The sequence below is a fragment of the Colobus angolensis genome, unplaced genomic scaffold, assembly GCF_000951035.1.
Source record: "Colobus angolensis palliatus isolate OR3802 unplaced genomic scaffold, Cang.pa_1.0 Scaffold26, whole genome shotgun sequence".
Lineage (NCBI taxonomy): Eukaryota > Metazoa > Chordata > Mammalia > Primates > Cercopithecidae > Colobus > Colobus angolensis.
This window is the reverse complement of record NW_012115821.1, coordinates 8,914,506-8,925,210: the sequence shown is the minus strand read 5'-3', so window position 1 is coordinate 8,925,210 and position 10,705 is coordinate 8,914,506.

Here is a 10,705-nt window from a genome sequence, read left to right as displayed (position 1 = left end):
TGTCCATCAATGATAGACTGGATTAAGAAAATGTGGAACATACACACCATGGAATACTATGCAGCCATAAAAAAGATGAGTTCATGTCCTTTGTGGATGCAGCTGGAAACCATCATTCTCAGCAAACTATTGCAAGAACAGAAAACCAAACACCACATGTTCTCATTCATAGGGGGAATTGAGCAATGAGAACGCTTGGACACAAGAAGGGGAACATCACACACTGGGGCCTGTCATGGGGTGAGGGCAGGGAGAGGGATAGCATTAGGAGATATACCTAATGTAAATGATGAGTTATTGGGTGCAGCACACCAACTGGCACATGTATACATATGTAACAAACCTGCATGTTGTGCACATGTACCCTAGAACATAAAGTATAATTAAAAAAAAAAACAAGATAGTAGTGATGGTTCTACAACCCTGTGAATATACTAAAAACCACTGAATTAGATGCTTTTGTAAAAAGGTGAGCATTATGGTAGGTAAATTACATCTCAATAAAGTTTTTTAAGGTATTTTTAAAAGGTGAAATTAATTTTAAAAATATTTTAACTCTATATAACCAAAAGATTAGCATTTCAATATGAAAATCAATATAAAATTGAGATGTTTTACATTGTTTGTGCCATGTCTTCAAAGTACAGTTTGTATTTTTTCCAGTTACAGCACCTCTCAATTTGGACTAGCCATTGTTGAGGATGAAAACATGCCTTCAAATAGTTCTGCCTCATGGCTAGGCCAGAGGCATTTTATATTCTTTTATTTTCCTTCTTTATGGAGTAGGAGAAAGAAGGCGATTGCCTGGGAATTCTAGAAGGAGAATGGAATATATAAACATCACGGATTAAGGTGCTGAGATATAATATTACCTCTCCACCTCAAGTTAATGTCTGTTACTTAACACTAAGCCTTAATTAGTACATTTTTCATTGAGTGGCCTTGGGAATTCATTTTTCTCGTACACCTCATCCTTAACTCTGCTCTTATTTTCTTCCTATGATTTATTCTGGCAAAGAAGCTGATCTTTTGCAACAATTGCAGAGTCTAAGGCCTGGCAGGGTCCTAGAAATGTTTGCAGTTGTGCATTGGTTTCTCCTGCCAGTGCTTTTGAAATAGAAAGACTAAGAGAAGTCTCAAGGAGGAAAGTGCCCAGAAACCAGGGCAGCATCTGAACTGCATCACTCACTTTTTGAGGCTGGGAAGAAGCTATGACACGGAGACAAGAAGTGCTCAGTTGGGCCTAGGTGGCTAAGAGGGGAACTCAACATGGAAGATGAGAGAAAGTTGATGTTTCAGGAGGGTATTGTTGTTGCTTTCACAGATGTTCATGGCTGTATGTTGAGGCTACATGGAGGCAATTAAGGCCTGGTAGGCCAGCAACTCAACAAGGCCTCACTTAGCCAATGAGGTTGCCTCAGATAGGGGCCTCAGCTATTTAAAGGTGCATTCCTTCAAGGAATTGTGTTGAGCCCAGAGGCATTATTTTATTTTTATTGAGATATAATTTATACACAGTGAAGTTCATTTTAGTATACAGTTCTATGGTGTTCTATATATAACACCTCCTCCCAAATTACCATGCCCCTTTGTGGACAATCTCCTACTCCCACTCCTGATTCTTGGAAATCACTGATCAATGTTCTATCCCAGGAGATTTGCCTATTCCAGAAAGTTCTATGAATGGATTCATAGAGTGTGCAGCCTTTTGACTCAAGGCATTTTTCACACAGCCTAATGCTTTTGAGATTTATTCATGTTGTTGTGGGTATTACTAATTTGTTCTTTTTATTGCTGTCTAGTATTTCACTGTATGGATATCCCACTTTTCTTTATCACTAGCTGAAAGATGTTTGGATTGTTTCCAGTTTTTGACAATCACAAATAAAGCTGCAGTAAACATTTGTGTACAAAACGCAGAGGCATTCTAATTTTAATTTAATCAATTCCATATTTCCACAATACTTCAATTACATGTTATACTGGCCTCCCCAATGTGTCAAATTATATATATATACACACATATATATATAATGAAATATTTTATATATATAATGTATTAATACACACACAAACACATATGTAAATAACATGCATACCCATATATACCTTCTAAAAAAATGTAAAAAGATTAAAATATTTTTCATCATTGATTCTATAACATGTAGTCCAGGATCAGCAACAGCTAACTATTTGGGGTTTTTAGCTCATTCATTAGATTTTTTTTCCTCAAATATTCCTTTCCCAACTGATATTCACGCAAACCAGTAATATCATAAATGCTTCCCTTTGGTTTCATTCCATATCACATTCATCTTATTTGCTAACCCCTGTGCTGCTCTAGACTGAGGGCTGAGATGTTCAATCTTGATGATTTACAGCTTCCTGTTGATGTTCCTGTAGAGTAAAGAAAAACTAGAGGACCCTCTGAAAAAAGTACTTCATTTTTACCCAGGAAACTATTGGTACATCTGGTAGATTTCACTTTAAGTACTTTTCACTGAACACAAATCCAGGATTCCTATCTTTTCTAGATATCAAAAAAGAATGACATTGAAAAGTGCTATTATTGTCAGGCCAGCCAATTGGCTAGGATGAAGACAAAAGCTTCCCCACTGGTCACAAGCCTAAGTATCTTTAGCTTTGCTCTAGAAGAAAAATTGGCAATTAAGCTGAAATAAGCATACTTTACAACATTCACATCTCATGAAGACCATAGGGCATAGACTGTGGATGTCTTGACAGCTGGAAATATTTCCTTGGATTTGTCCCACCCTACCAGTACCCAGCGCATTATTTCCTGACTGCTTAATGGAGGGGGAGGATTCATCAGAGATAAACATTTTTTTCTTCTTTTGTTTGTTTCTGTACCCAATCATTGGGTTCCTGTTATGCATTTTTGAGTGTCGGAGGGCAGAAACTCTGACTAGAAGTGATTCAGACCTGACCTTAAGTGTTTAGAAAAAAAAGGAAAAAGAAGAACAATGATAATTGATTCCATCTATTCAACATTTGCTCCTTGCCTGATGTTGTGCAGAGCACTATGTATTAATTACAATATTTATTACTCATAACACCAACCCCATAAATTAGATACTATTACCTTCCTTACACAGATGAGAAAACTGAAGCTCACAGAAATACAATGGCTTACTTAAGATGGTGCAGCTAGTGTATTTCAGAGCCAGAACTGGAAATAATTGTATTTGACTTCCTGTTAACCATCACATTTTATTGCCTGTCAGGTTTGTCCAATATCCCCATGACTTTGTTGTCTGTAGGTAACAGTGGAATTGATGTGACCTACATGCTGGACTGAATATTTTGATTTTATCTTACGTTCTTATGCATGGACATAGCCCCTACTATGACATTCTAGGGAGTGCATTTCTTTTCTCTTCTGTATTTTCCCCTCAATCCTTTGCTTTAAAGGCATTTCATTGAACCCTAGATATTAAATAGATTCTGGATGAGAGATTCTTTTAGGTTAAATCATCACAAAGAACTTTCTTTTAGACACACAGCTGGCATTTGATTTCTGAAGCTACCATGGATTGAATGCTGAATTCAAAAGGAGCCAGAAAAGTGAAGGTAAAGTCTGAGAGCTTTGATATGCCAGAAACCATGAAGGATATTTTGTCAAACTTCAGTTGCTCTTCTCAACATTTTCAGTACATTTTATCAATCCTATTTTACAGGTGAAGAAATGGAAACTCATGAAGATAAAGAAACTCATCCAAGGTTTCTCTGCAAATACATGGTGAGATCATGATATAGACTGTTGTTTCTCTTTTTAATTTCTCAATCTTGCCCTACATCAAGCTGTTTCCTGAATTAAAGAAAGGATATTGACTCTAACTTCTTTGTGATACTATCATCAAAGGAGTGGCAGCATTTTGAAGCCAGCTCCCTAAGCATTCTAAAAGATTTATCTGTTTTCTGAGATGAGAGAACACTGGGAGCTGGATGTGTTTTTAGTTTAGCCCAAGTGTAATGATATCAATTGGCTATCTCAACAAAAGAAGCAAAATGGGCAGAGAAGAGTTGGGTGGGGAGAGGTAAATTTAGATGTACCCAGTCAGTGTCACTCTGTTTAATCTGGAAATTACACCTGGAAATGTATTTTGTGTGGATTAGGTTCTAAAATTAGCTAGTAAGTAGAATACAGCATAGAGCCAAAATTATCCTTTAAACTTCCCTAAAAAGGAGAAATAAGGACTGAACAACTGTCTCAAGATTCTCCTTAGCCTGTTTATGCTTCAATATTGTAACAGATCGCTTTTTCTTGAGTTGATTATAAGACAAAAAATATGTCTTGAGGGAAGGAGCCATGTTGCATGAGCATTACCTTTCTTGAAGTGTCTGCAAGATGTGTTCACCAGCAAGGTATCATATTTAGGTCTCCTAGCTCAAAGTCATTCTGGGCAAAGTCATCTGTACTGGTGCCATCTTTCTTTCTGCCTTTACCTATCACAGTGTCTGAAAGGCTGCTGCTTAGGTACAGAATCATGTCTGCAAAATATGTGTCTCTGTGGGACAGACAGCAATGACAGGGCAAACTGAAATCTACTTCCATAAATGCATTAATAAAGATCACTAGTAGGATAACACTATAAAGAGTGGAGACAGTAAAACATGATTTTCCTGCCTTAAGTGTGTGGTACCAATTGGGAGGTATCTTTCTACCTGTTTTATATTTACAGATACTTGATGGAAGGGAAGGAGACAGAATAAAAAAGAAAAGCCAACGGAGGTATTTTTCTGAGTCATTTAAAAATCTTATTGTTTGAAACATTTTAAAATATTTTGTTGTTTAAAAGAAAAAAATTACACCAAGAATAAAGAATTTACAATAAATACATGAAAGTGTCAAGAGGAATTTTTTAAATAATTTCAAGAAAATTATGTATGTGGAACAGAGATAACGAGAACATAAAACTTGAATTATAGGCTATTATTTTTACTATTTACAAATTTACCCTTCCCCCCCTTTTTCTACTGAATCGGTTACTTTCACTCACAAAAAGAGGTATGTACTGGTTGAGATTCTTGAATTAGTTGGAATGCCTTTTTGGTCATCTTTATATTAACTATTAATATCTAGATTCAAATGCTGCCAGGAGTTCAGTAAGTTTTTAAAAAGCCCCAGAATATATATTCAAAAGAAAGTGGGCCTGGGATTGAATACCTCTGATCTCCTTCCAGCTGTGTGATAGGATCAGCTGTGTGGTTTTGGCCTGTTCTCTTTGGCTTTCTGAACCTTAGTTTATTTATGAGCAAAGTGAGCATTTTAAACCAAATGACTCCTAGATTCCTTTCCAGGTATAACATTCTCTGTATTGGTGATAATGACCAACATTTTGAAGTTTGGGATATATGTTTCACATCACATTTGAATATGCCATGTTTTTTAAAGAGGTGTTTTAAAAATGGTTCATAAATATTTTCTCCACACCCTGCTTGCAGAATTGCTTCAGGGCAGATCTCTCAAATGACGCCCAGATGGGAGAAGAGAAGGGGAAGGGAGATTTGAGCTTCAAAATAACCATCACTTCACAGATTGTCAGCAGTTATCCCTCAGTGGGCCGTGAACACATTTAAGAGAAAAATTGCAGAGCAAAATTTAAACTAAATATTGGGTAGAATTTCCTGGCTCCAAAAGTGGGGTGAGGAAATGAAAAGATTATTTTTAAAAACCTCTCTGCCCTGCATTTTCAAAAGTGAATTTCTTAGAATGTTAACAGGTAATCTCAACCATGTTTGGTTTGGGTTTGGCCCAAGGATATTTCATAATCAAACACATTTGAGAATTGGAGCTATACTCTTTCTTTATCACAGGACTTCCTAGAGATTTTAATATGTTAATGCACGTTTTGACTCTCCAAGAAAGAAGAAAGCTCCCAAGGGACTTAGAACTCCCAAAATTTATTTGGCCATGGAATATTTTCCAAAACAGACTTCCTAGAACTTGGGTTTCTTGGAACACAGTTTGGGAAAGTTTGTTTCAGCTGTCCAATATTAATGAATACAGAAAGTTTGACTTCTTTAATCTGTGGTAGTTGGAAAGAAAAATGGGATCTAATTGGATAGCTATTTTGTTGTTTGTTTTTTCCATTTTTAAATGTGTATATATATATACATATGTACATATATATTTGCCACATCTAAGTCTTGGGTGAGTTTTTAAAAACAAGCATCTATACCAGTGTTGGGGGTGAGGATGTGAGGATGAGAGAGGACAGTGGAACAGCAGAAATATTAGGATTCTAATCCATTGAAAATAAAGCTCTAGGTTCATCCCATCATGGATTTCATGGTCCCCCAGAGTTGTGTGGTCCTTAAAAATCATGTACCACTTCTTCAGGATAATCTTTTTACAACGGGTGACCGCTTGGGCTGCAATCAGCTTCTTAAGGTCTCTTAAGGTCTCCAATGGTGTCATCCGTGTTACATTTAACACAGACCTGAAGCCCAGATGGTTGTTGCAAACGACCTCCATCATCCTAGCTAAAGCTCAAATTGCCTTGAATCTGCCGATGCCACAAGCTTCTCACCCGAGCACTGAACCCCCGTCGTAGTCGATGCTGGGAACTGGAAGTTGGGTGACTATTTTGATACATCAATGATTTGGAACGTTGGTGGCCTATCATTCTTGCCTCCTTCCAATTCATTCACTAAAGAAGTCCAGGTGACCTTTTCTAAAGGTGAATCTGATCCCCTCACACGCTACCTACATATCACTGCCTCATTGCTTAAAAATGTTCTTTGGGCTGGGTGCTGTGGCTCATGCCTGTAATCCCAGCACTTTGGAGGCCAAGGCGGGTGGATCACCTGAGGTCAGGAGTTTGAGACCAGCCAGGCCAACCTGGTGAAACCCTGTCTCTACTAAATAATACAAAAAATTAGCCAGACATGCTGGTGGATGCCTGTAATCCCAGCTACTCCGGAAGCTGAGGCAGGATAATTGCTTGAACCTGGAAGGCGGAGGTTGCAGTGAGCCGAGATGGTGCCATTGCATTCCATCCTGGGGCAACAAGAGCAAAACTCCGTCTCAAAAACGAAACAAAACAAAAACAAACAAACAAAAAAAAGTTTTCTGGCTGGCTATTGCTCTTAAGAGAAACACCTTTAATAAGATCATCAAGGCCTTGTGGGGCCTGGCCTGCTCTACTCTCCAACCTGGTTTAACATTAGCCTACTTCACCCCCATGTTAGTTTCCTGGGGCTACTATAACAAATTGCCACAAACCAGGTGGCTAAAAACAACACAAATGTATTTCCTCACAATTGTAAAGACTACAAATCCAAAATCAAGATATTGGGAGGGCCACGTGCTCTCTGAAGACTCTAGGGGCAGGGTCCTTCTTTGCCTCTTCCAGCATCCCCGGTTTTTCCTTGCTTGTGGAAGCACAACTCAGACCTCTCCCTACATCTTCACGTGGCCATCTTTCCTGTGTGTCTCTACCTCCTTTTCTTATAAAGGCCCTGGTCATATTGGATTAAGGGCCTACCCTACTCCAGCACAATCTCATCTTAATCAGTTCTATCCATAAGGACACTATTTCCATATAAGGTCACATTTTGAGGTACTGGGGGTTAGGACTTCATCTTTATAGAGGGATATAGTTCAACTCGTAACAACACATTTGCTCTCTCTTCTAGATAGGAGTCTTCATCAACTTCTTGAATTACCTAGATTCTCCACTACCACAGCCCCACCTAAGACCTTTGCAAATACTCCTTGAGTGACTTTTTTTTTATTTTTTGAGACAGTCTTGCTCTGTCACCCAGTCTGGAGTGCAGTGGCACAATCTAGACTCACTGCAACCTCCACCTCCTGGGTTCAACTGATTCTCCTGCCTCAGCCTCCTGAGTAGCTGGGACTACAGGCATGTGTCACCATGCCCAGCTAATTCTTGTATTTTTAGTAGAGATGGGGTTTCGCCATTATGGCCAGGATGGTCTCAAACTCCTGACCTCAGGTGATCTGCCCACCTCAGCCTCCCAAAGTGCTGAGATTACAGGTGTGAGCCACCATGCCCAGCCAGAGTGATTCTTTTTCTGCTGACTCTGACTGTTCTCTCACCCCTGTTTCACCATCCTTTTCTGACCTCTATAATGGGGTCATTTCCCTACTTTACATATTTTGTAGCATCCCCCAAATTTTATTCCACAGCCCTTGCCTGACTTGTCGTTTTATACTATGTGTGCGATTATTGTCTTTGTATTTGTCTTTCTCACCTTCCTTTTTCACAGACAGGGGCCATGTCAGTTTTTGCATTCTATTGTATCCCTAACACTTAGCAGACAGTACCTGGGAAAGCTTAATGAAAATGATCCCTTAATATTTTTTGCAGTAACATTTTTGAATATGCAAATGAGTCAATAAATTTCAGAACTTTTCCAAGCAGGTGTCCCCACCTGTCCAAAATATTCTCTTCTACCATTTTCATGTAACACTAATTCTACCATTTCATGTAATACTTAGCCTAGTGCCTAAAGTGAAGCAAACAAAATCTCCCTTTGTAGGATACGTTCCCCATCTCTTACAGGGAGAAGGGTGCCTCTGAAATTTTGGAGTTGCTGTCAAACCCGTCTCTGTTAAAGTTGGCTCTTGCCAAACAGAATGAAATCCTCATCACACTCTCTGCTGCTGAGTGAAAGCTCATTGACATAGCCCTTTGCAGAATGTCTATATTCTTCCCTTGACGGGTGCTTGGAAAGAAAATCTGTATTATTCAGCTGATCTCTGAGAATAACTGAGCTCTGTTTGGGAAGCTGGCTTCATATTTTCATAACCTGTATGCGCAATAGCCATCTCTATTTTGTTACCTGCTGACAGGAGTATGCAACTTGCCTCAGTTGGAAAATGCACTCATCTGAAATATGATGTTCTGCATCTTTTTGTGGAAATAACTGGACATTTCTGGCCATGAATCCCCATGATATGTTAAATACAGTGGTGAAAATCTACTGAAGAAGTTCGTTTTCAGGATGAAGTTTTGACAGTTCTCCTGTTGGTTCAGGAAGTTTATAGCAAGGAAAGGAGTCCTCAGAAATGATACTGGTTTTCTTCTGTTTTCCCCTCTATAGAAGACCCTTCTGTCAAATTTGTAGCCCCTGCTCCTTTTTTGCTTGTATGCAATCTAGTCTTGTGTTTCTCAAACTGTGACCCACTTACAACTGAATCACCTGGACAGCATGTAAAAATCTTTATTTCTGAAGTTCTCCCCAGACTTACTTAGGCTTTCTGAGATAGGGAAGAATTCCCATTTTTAATAAGATCTATGGGGGATTCTTAGGTGCCCTAAAATTTAAGAACCGCTTGCTTAGAATTACCAGTTTAGGGGGAAAAAAGCTCTGAAAAGATTTATCCAGGGGACATTTGTGAACATATCCCAATAGAAAAATCACACAATATAGGCTGGGCACAGTGACTTACACCCGTAATCCCAGCACTTTGGGAGGCCAAAGTGGGCCGGTCACTTGAGGTCAGGAGTTACAGACCAGTCTGTCCAACATGGGGCCTATAGTCCCAGCTACTTGGGAGGCTGAGGAGAATGGCTTAGCCCAGGAGGCGAAGGTTGCAGTGAGCTGAGATCGCAACACTGCTATCCAGCCTGAGTGACAGGGTGAGACTCTGTCTCAAAAAGAAAAAAGAAAAAAAAAAGAAAAATCATATGATATTTATGTTTTATGTGATTCATTCTATTAATTTAAATTTTGCGTTATATGAGATAAAACTTTTTGAATATGACATAGAGATAGATTCAAATTTAGATGTGAAAAAGCATGAAAAGTATAATGGACATGTCACTTAGCATTCCTGGCCTCTCCTTGTGTGGACAGAATAACACATGGGCCATTGATCCTAGGCATAGCTAATGGTACTAGAAGACATCTGAGCTGGACCAATCAGTTTCTCTATTCTAGAAGACTGAAATTAGGTCAAGATCAGAAATTAAGGTTGTGTGAATCTGGGGCTATGCCTGGAGTTGTTGTTATGGCTATTATCTTGCTCTAATTACCTAAAGTAGAAAAAATGGTTCTTCAGAAACAGGACAGAAAGAAGTTGACATGCGTGCATAAAGGGAAGCACCAGGCTTTCAGGGAGAAGGAGAGAGGAAGTTTGGTTCCTGATGTTTCAGATCCTATTGGCAATGTGCAGTATTTTCTGAGAAAGGAATGACACTTAGTTCTTGTATTCTTGTCATTCTTGTAACCCAAGTTATTGCTAGTAAAAATGCAGAATTTAATGGGTGATGAATGAGGTGGGAAGGCTGGAGGATCAACAAATTTCATTGAGTGTTTAGATTCAGTGACGTGTGCTGGGACCCACGTCAGCTTGACACATATTCAGATGTTCTGACTCAATATTAATTTTCCTCTATAAAGCATTCTGGTATGATTTCTCCTGTCATTTATCTGATAATACTAATTGTCTTACAAGTAGATTTGAAATCAGGAACCAGAGCAGGTGGATTTAATCCTTGGTTTGACCAGCTCATGAAGGCATTGTCACCAAAGGGAAAATGACTCATAGGAAACATTTGTCACTAATATGATTGAACAATTTGATAAGTATTCATGAGTACCTTTTATGTACTAAGAACAACTTCTTTATATGGACTTATCTAAAATAAGTCATCTTCTATATCCTTCTAAACAAGATCACAACACAATAGCCATAACTCAATATAATATG